This window comes from Cyprinus carpio, chromosome A18 (genome assembly GCF_018340385.1).
Source record: "Cyprinus carpio isolate SPL01 chromosome A18, ASM1834038v1, whole genome shotgun sequence".
Lineage (NCBI taxonomy): Eukaryota > Metazoa > Chordata > Actinopteri > Cypriniformes > Cyprinidae > Cyprinus > Cyprinus carpio.
In genome coordinates this window covers 9,945,397-9,954,903 of record NC_056589.1, presented here as the reverse complement: position 1 = coordinate 9,954,903, position 9,507 = coordinate 9,945,397, and positions in this window count along the sequence as shown.

Here is a 9,507-nt window from a genome sequence, read left to right as displayed (position 1 = left end):
ACAACACTATACTACAATAATTAATAATCAGGGAGTTTATTTTAAAAGGCTTTTATTTTGTACAAAATAGCACAAAGTCACACTTGTGGTGGTCCCGGGCCAAAAATGACTGGCCATTTAGAGTGAATGGAAAAGATCACAAAAAACAGGACCTTTATTTTGAAATGCTTTTCTTTTCTTAAAAGGGGCACAAAGTAACACTTTTGCTGTTCCCTGTCAAATCTGAACATTGTGACATACGAGAAAGAACACATTAAAGGGTTAGTTCACCCAAAAATGAAAATTAGGTTGTGTTTTACTCACCCTCGAAGCATCCTAGGTGTATATGACTTTCTTCCTTTAGACGAATCCAGTCGGAGTTATATTAAAAATTGTCCTGGCTATTCCAAGCTCTGTCATTGCAGTCAGTGGGTGTTACAGTTGAACAGTCCAGAAGTCGTCAAATAAAGCGTGTGCGTCCATGATATAACATGCCTCACACGGCTCTGGGGGGTGAATAAAGGCCTAATGCCTTCTGTAATAAAAATAAAAATAACAATACAAAAAAAATAAAAAATTCACTCTCACCTCACTTACCTTTCATACACCAAACACCCAATCCATTCCATTACACGACGCAGCACATATGCGCAGCGCGCACCTCTGAAATATGCTAGTCTCACGAGTTTGTTTATAGGTGCAAAGGAACCAAAGTCTCATTACTTTAGCAAAGGAAAACCAGTCTCCTCTTGGCTTATATCGAAATCCTCCGACATTTTTCTTTACAAATCCTCTGTTTGTACTTCTAATTTGTGGCCGGGGTTTTGTTTTGTTTTCTCTCTGCATTCATCACTAATTACGCAACGCCGACGTCCTGCAACATCCCCCGGAAGGGCTTCCACATATGACAGATACCAGAAGTGAGAGAACAGTGTTTATGTTTGAAATATGGATATTTTTCTTACAAAAACAGGAGGCCTTTATTCATAATTTTTGGGTGAACTAATCCTTTAAGATTCTTATATAGAGAATATTTCATGGAACACCAAACCAATATTTATACCGTTACAAAAAAATAACACACTGACTCTGTCATACAGAGACAATGTCATGCAACAACAAATCTGACCATTGTGACATTAAAAAACAGCACTTCCATATATAGAACATTTCATGGTACAACAATATGTATGTGCTAAAGTATATATTTGTGTAAAGTATACATTTATGTATAAAGTAGATATGTCTTTGTGCTAAAGCATTTATTAGTGAACTTTTGTCTGCTTTGTGAGAACATGAAAGCCTCAAATCCTATTGTCATAATATTTTGTCTAAAAGGTGTGATGAAAGAAAGATGAAGGAAAGATTCTTTTGAAGCAGGGTAAAGCCAGTTTGTGTGTGTGTGTGTGTGTGTGTGTGGGTGAGTGAGAGAGAGAGAGAGAGAGAGACAGAGACAGAGAGAGAGCGAAAGAGAGAGAGTTAAACTATCAGATTGATGAAATGATATCGGATGCAGTTCAGGGTAGAATGAAATAGAAAGCTTGTAATACTCTCAATAGTTTGTATACATGTATGTGTGTGTGTGTATGTGTGTGTGTTAGCATGAGTATGCATGCATCCACACATGAACAGGTCCAAGACCTTTATGTTTGCAAGCACACATGTACATATGTGAACATGATCAACACGCTTCTGAACGCTAATAGTTTCTATTACTTACATTCTTTCCCATTCACTTTGAATGGCTGGACATTTTTGACGGGGAACACCACAAGTGTGACTTTGTGCCATTTTGTACAAAATAAATGCATTTAAAAGCAAACTCCCTGATTAAACATTACAGTACACTAGTGTGATAAACAGTGCTAATTTTCATAAGTTTTTAAATAATATTAAAAAAACTAATAAAAAATTAATTCTTTCACTAAAAAAGTAAAAAAAAAAAAAAAAAAAAAAAAAAAAAAAAAAATTAGAAGAAGTTTTACCCTTTGTGAACAAAGTCACTAAATTTCAGTCCAGTGCGATAACATATTTTCGGTAAAAAGAAAATTTTCTCAGGGCAAAAAAGACCCGAACACCACATGAGGGTTAAGCTAAGCTTTTAAAAGCACATTGCACACACCGCACAAACCGTACACCAAACAAAAACCCATACAAATATATTATAGACACACAAACAAACCCACAACCAAACATATCCATACAACATCCAAACATCTAACAACTTAAAACAGTTAACGTTTAATCTCTCACAGTAAAAATCTATCTAATCTCTAATTTTTCCAAGATGACAAAACAGATTGCACAGCCATCTTGTTGAAAAAAATAAAAATTTAAAAAATTTAAAAACGATATTTAAATTTTTGAAGAAACAAAATAACCTTTCTCAGGTGAAAAATGCTGCTTGGTGTTTTTTATATGTATTAACTCAATAGTAAAGTTTTTAAACTGTGATAACATTTTAATGTTATGTTAGCTAACACTTTTGTCTTTTTGTATTGTATTAGTTTAGCAAAATTATCTGCTTAAGCCTATTTCAGATATTCATACATGTGTTTAAAGGGGTCATATGACGTTGCTAAAAATAACATTATTTTGTGTATTTGGTGTAATGCAATGTGATTATGCAGTTTAAGGTTCAAAAAACATTATTATCCACATAATATACATTATTGTTTCTCCTCTATGCCCCGCCTTTCTGAAATGCATCAATTTTTACAAAGCTTATCATTATGAAAAGCGAGGTGTGCTCTGATTGGCCAGGTATCCATGCGTTGTGATTGTCCGAATACCTCAAGCGTGTGATGGAAATGTCCATGCTGTGATGTCGTGTCCCAGTGCGACAAGAAAAAACCAATAAAAACCCATTACAAATGAGGCATCTGCTGCATCCAGTGAGGACATAATTACTGATTATAATGACTTATACTGTCTTTTTACGCGTTGCATATTGCGCTGGGTATCGCGCTGCATAAACATAAGACCATGTCTGCATTTGTGATCGGAGAAATGACAAACAACAAGCGCTACTCTACATAGCTCAAAACTTGCGTTTACTTAAAGACAGTGAGTCAGAAGCGCCAGACTGTACTTGCAAAGTTGTTATTGCCCCACTTTATAGAAACAGAAACTGGCATTGTAGGCTACGAAACAGTCCGCATCCTCCATAAAAAAACGCTGCACACATCTATTTATTTGGGTTAAACTGTTCTGGAACAGTGTTGTAAACACAACTGATTTCTAGTTGTGTCCTCTTTTGGAAAGCCAAACAAAGTAGTTTCGCTTTCACAGCAAAACACACAACAACGTCTCAATGACATGGTGGCAGCAACAGTACTACTGCGAGAATCAAAGTCACGTAAAAAAAAAAAAATTATAAAATAAAAAAATCTTCCCACATCGTGACGTAGATTTGTGGGGGCTTGTTAGAATGAGCCTTTTTAGGTAGGTGTGGGTGACTCTTAACTTCTATAAAGGATATCTTTTTGGATTTGAGACTTTAGTCTTTGCAACCTTAAAGATCTTCTTTATGCACAAAGAGCTTGTAATACTCCAAAGAGAAAGGAAAAATTGAAATCGCATCATATGACCCCTTTATCTAAGTTTGCAGAATTCAGTCCGATTCAACCAAAAATTGTGCATGTAAACGTAGCCACTGTCTGCCCCATCTGAGATTTTAGTATGGAGATAAAAGTTAGAATCATGATTTGCCAGTAGTACTACAGCACACCATGAGTGCATAATAGCACTGCTTGTTATTTGCTTTTGGGATCTGATAGAGCATTTGGACCCCAAAATGATGATGTGTGATGTTAGACTTAACAAGCAGATTGTGCTTGATGCAATGCTTATGCATCTGTTAACATAGGTGATAAAAAAATATGCACTGTGCCGCTGACATTTGCAGTGTGAAACAGGCATTATGCTGTTTTATCATATTGCTGTTACCACTTCCACAGGGAAGGCAATATATATTTTAATGCACTGTCTGACATGGCACATTTCTGTAATGTAGAGAAGCTCTACTGTATGCATTTTAACTATTTTTTAAAGAGACTGTTTTCACCTACAAATAAAAAAAAAATCTGTCATTCACTTCAATTCTGTATGACTTTCTTTGTGGAACAAGCTATGTCGAACTCCAATTTGTCATCTCATTGTTTGTATTGCAATGAAGAAAGCATCATTCAAGTTTAGAATGACATAAGGATGAGCAAATGAGTCATTTTAAGGTGAACTACTCCTTTAGTGTTTGATGCTATTTTATATATATATATATATTGTATATATATATATATATATATAATATATATATATATATATATATATATATTATATATGTATATATTGTGCCACGCTGGATCTTCAGTTCTACTTGCGCTACTGATTAATACTTTCAGGCTGTTGTTACTGTGGATCACTGATTTAAAATGAGATTGTGTGATAAGATATGCACATATTAGTGACCACCTGCATGTGCTCATTTCAATGTTTACTGGAGGTTGACACTGTTTATCTTTTCAGTGACTATAAGGGTATGTGTGTCTCTATGTCCTTTGTGTTTATGAAAAGCGAGGTGTGCTCTGATTGGCCAGCTATTCATGTGTTGTGATTGGCCGAATACCTCAAGTGTGTGATGGAAATGTACACCCCTTACCATACTGCCATGTCAGAAAACAGCCAGAAAACACAAAAACCATAAAAAAACAATAAAACCCATTACAAACGAGCCATTTGTTGCATCCAGTGGGGACATAATTACGGATTATAATGACTTATACTGTGTTTTTATGCATTGCATCGTGCCGTGTAATCATAAAACCATGTCTGCATTTGTGATCGGAGAAACGACAAACAACAAGCGGTTCTCAATTCCAGTCCTCGCGCCCCTCGGCTCTGCATATTTTGCATGTCTCTCTTTGTTAACACATCTGATTCAGATAATCAGCTTGTTAGAAGTGAGCTCTGTGCATGAACATTGTTCCCATTGTCATGGTCCCTACACAGTGTTCATTGCTCCCTACTCCCCGAGCAGGGGAAATCTGTTTAAGTTTACGTCACTTCGGAACATTCATTCATGGATTTGCACTGTGCAACGTCTTCACACATGGACACGTGTGACATCATATACCTCTGTAAATAAATACAATTTAAATTCACGTCTCACACACTTGAATGGAACATATATGTTCGCTTCGAACTGGAATCATGACAAAATATCCTGTGATGTCCACTTCGTGGGGCACTTACGTTCGAATAGAACAAACTTCTGAAGCGATAAGAGAGACATAAAAAATGTGCAGAGCAGGGGAGTGTGAGGACTGTAATTGAAAACCGCTGCTCTACACTGCTTAAAACTCACGTTTGAATCATCAGTGGCAAATCCTTTACATATGTAAACGTACTTACAACAGCAAGAATCAAAAGTTCTGCCTTCTTTCTTTGCGAGAACATTTGGGTGGTGTTATGCAAATCTTCCCACATCGTGACGTAGACATGTGGGGGCGTGTTAGAACGAAACGTTTTAGAGGGGTGTGGTTGACTCTTAACTTTTATAAAGAATATCTCTTTGGATTTGAGACTTTAGTCTTTGCAACTTTACAGATCTTCTTTATGCATCAAGAGCTTGTAACACTCCAAAAATGTTTAATGTTTAATGTTTAATTTCCGATGTGTTTGTTTATCAGTCTGGCTAGTGGTGGCTACAAACGCAAGAGTTAAAATTAAGGTGATGAATAAACTGATGTTGGGCTCATGTGCTTGTGTTGTGTGATGTGTTTCCCATACATTTATTTATTTGTGGCGCTCGCCACAATATCAATACTGACTGATTTTCCAAAAGGCTTCGTTGAATAAACATGAGCACGTACGGCACGTTAAAAAAAACAAAACTAGGCGCGGGTGTTTTTATATCACTGTATTTCTGAAGAAAGACTATCTTTAGAAAATTTTCAATGTCATTTTCATTTCATCTTGCATGTAATGTCTGATAAAGCAGTGTTTGTGAGATCAGCGCTGCTTTGTGTACAGCCGTTGCTGGGGAAATCTCTGTTTCTCCTGCTTTAAAGCACCTCCTGCTGGCAGAGAATGAATTAGCATTTTCAATAAGTCCATCTGATTTACGCAGCAAACATATTTTGCTTTTTATCAAAAATAATTAATTATAGAGTGACTATGTAGCTGTTGTTCTTGATTCTATTTGGAAGTCTACCGGAAGTTAAGTTCATAAAAGCGCGCATGCGCAATAACATTTGTTTGTTGTTGCCATTAAAACTGTCCATATATTTATATCATTTCATATAGTAACGTAAATCAATATCACATGAAGAGTGACGTGTTTTCCTCTAAAAATCAGCATGATTACATATACGTAGAATTTCTTTTTCTTATCTTTTCTTTTTTTTTTTTTTTTTACATCAGTTCAATAAATTCTGCATTTAACCCATCCAAAGTGCACACATACAGCGGTGAACACACACCTGGAGCAGTGGGCAGCCATTTATGCTGCGGAGCCCGGGGAGGAGTTGGGGGTTCAGTGCCTTGCTCAAGGGCACCTCAGTCGTGTTATTGCCGGCCCAAGACTCGAACCCACAACCTTAGGGTTAGGAGTCAAACTCTCTAACCACTAGGCCACAACTTCCCCTACCATGTAGTTTTCAAATAAGCCTAAATGATTAGATTACCTGGATCAGTGTTTAATTAGGGTTATATCTAAACTGTGCAGGGCTGTGGCCCTCCAGGAACTGAGTTTGACACCCTTGGCCTATCCCATTTTTGTGACTGAGTAATTTTTTACTCTGGGTACATTTAAAACAAGCTACTTTTACTTAGTAGATTTTTAGACTGGTAATTTTACTTAAGTAGAATATTTTTGCACTCTTTAAACCTAAAATTATAACTGTCTGAAATCATACTTATATTATATTATATTATATTATATTATTTTAAAGAAATACAGAAGAAAAGGTCTAAACCTAACATTCTTTTTTAATCTGAAACTGAGAACTGTCTGAAGGCTTCCTATACTGACACTCTATAGCTGCAAAGAAGCAAAATAGATCCTCCATTTAGGCCATTTAGATTTAGATATGTCAACAGAATATGAGAAAACACTTGCTGTCAAACACACAATATGCACTGGAGAATAACAAGCCTGCATGAGCGAGAGAGAGAGAGAGTGGCCACTAGAACGCACAATACTGTGGCATATTCCGCCGTTCCCAAACACATGTGATCATCAAGGCAATTTCTATGTTTAACACAAATGTCAACAGACATCACTATGAGAAACCCTAACATATTCCTCACTAAGGCATAGCCACGTTACCATAGTGACAGCAATTTATACTGTTTAATGTGCATACTGAATAATTCAGTCATACTTATCCTATCATATCCTCCTCTTACATCATTGTAATTTGTATTTCAGTGGAACCTGAGCACTGATATTTTTTTGTGTGTGTGTAATTATGTGTGCATGTGTTACCTAAATGACAGTACTTGTGTTTTTGTTTGTCTGTTTGTATATACTATGCTAGAGTAGAACACAGCATGAGCCCAGGCAACATAATTTGTCAAAGAGACTGCAGCCATCACCAACGTTCCCATGGCAACCACATTTGAAAGGTGCATCACAAACTATTGCAGGCATATGGTAATCAGGTTGGTTATAAAGATTGCAGTTTTGAACTGCACTTAATGGGTTTTCTATTTTCCATTCATGCCCTTCACCCTCTTTAGTCACCATAATGTCATTTAAGGTAGTTTGTAAAGTGTTTTGTTGCCCCTGAGTGGTAGGAACATGAAAAGCATTTCAAGATTTGGACGCAGGATCTTCTAGGAACATTTCATCAATCAATAAATCCATCAATCCGATTCTGTCATTTATTTAACCCTCTGGAGTCTAAGGGTATTTTTGGGGCCTGGAGAAGTTTTGTCATGCCCTGACATTTGTGCTTTTTTCAGTTTCTTATAAATATCTAAATGGCTGAAGTCTATCTCACTGTTAATCAGCACAAACTAGGCTATAATAATATGTGAGCAGCATGTATGTACATGATTGTGTTTTTTTGAGAAAAAAAAATGTTATGCGTGGTTAGTGAAAAACTAAAAATGTTAAATCACTTGTGAATAGGGCACATAAAACACAATACAGAAAATTGGTTCCCAATGATATTGTCATTGAGAACTGGAGCTTGTCAGCCTAGAATTTTTTTTTTCTAAAAATGATGTGAAAATCATCTTGTTTACTCACTTACAGAAAACAATCATATTGATTTAAATTTTCTAAGACACTTTTTTGTTGGTAAAAGTCATATGCTGAGTAGGCGTCAACTATCATGAATTCACACCTGAGAACGACAAAGGCCTGCATAAGTGAATGCCATAATGAGCCATTCAGTCAGCTGTGTCACTGAGAGGGATGAGTTACAGGAAAGAATGTGAGGACAAAATAAATGTATATAATTTTATGTTTGTAGTTTTATTTAGAATATATTTTAATTATCCCACAACATAATTAATATTCACTTGTGAGTGCAGTTAAACAGTTTATTAGGAAAAATCAAAGCTTACTTTCAAACTGAATTTTTTGCATCATTACTCTCGGGAGTCACACAATCCTTCAGCAATCCTTTTGGAACAATCTTATTTTCTACAAAAAAACATTATTGTTATTAATCATTATTATTATTATTATTATTATTTTATTATTATTATTATTAGATTATTATTAATGTTGAAAAGAGCTGAGAATGATTAGTTTTTAGGTTTTTTAGGGGGGATAATTGAAAAGACCGCAATGATTGTTACTTTGTTACCTTACATTTATTGGTACATTTATATTATTTACATCAAGCTTTTGAATGGTATAGTAGTGTATATGCCCTGTTATTGAAACTTCATGTAATATTTCACTTGATTATACATTTAGTCAGGAATTATAGTTGTACAAAAAGTATTTGGAAAAAGTCTAACTAAAATGTTTACACGTTATGTGAAAACTAGTACAGTATATAAATCAATAAAAAGAGACTTACTCATGTTTATGATCTCTACAATAAAGTGCTTCATTCTTTTTTTCTGAGGAAATCCAAATCTCAAATCCTCAACCACATCACATCCTTTTTGGGGTGAATTATGTCTTATTCCTCTCATCGCGAAGCAAACAGTAAAATAATAAAAACTTGAAGAACAGTTTTCGCTGCTTTGTCCGTTCTGTTGTGTGGGCGTATTCAAAAGCCGCGCGCTTCAGTGAAACAGTCCTATCAAAAGCGCGCGCCGCGCGGGGGGGCGTGGTCGCATTAGAAGATAATGAAGTGAGACGTGAAAAACGGAAATCGCGTGTTTTCATTGATTACTTTATCACAGAATATTTTGGTTTTCAGCAGCACTTGTTTAGTTTAAAAGTAGACATGTCAGGCTTTCTATAGATATCTCTCCATGTCTCTTCGTTGAGTATTCACTGGTTACAGTTCATTTTAATGACGCATTTGGTATCAAGATCTGCGCAGACAAAGGCCTGCAGAC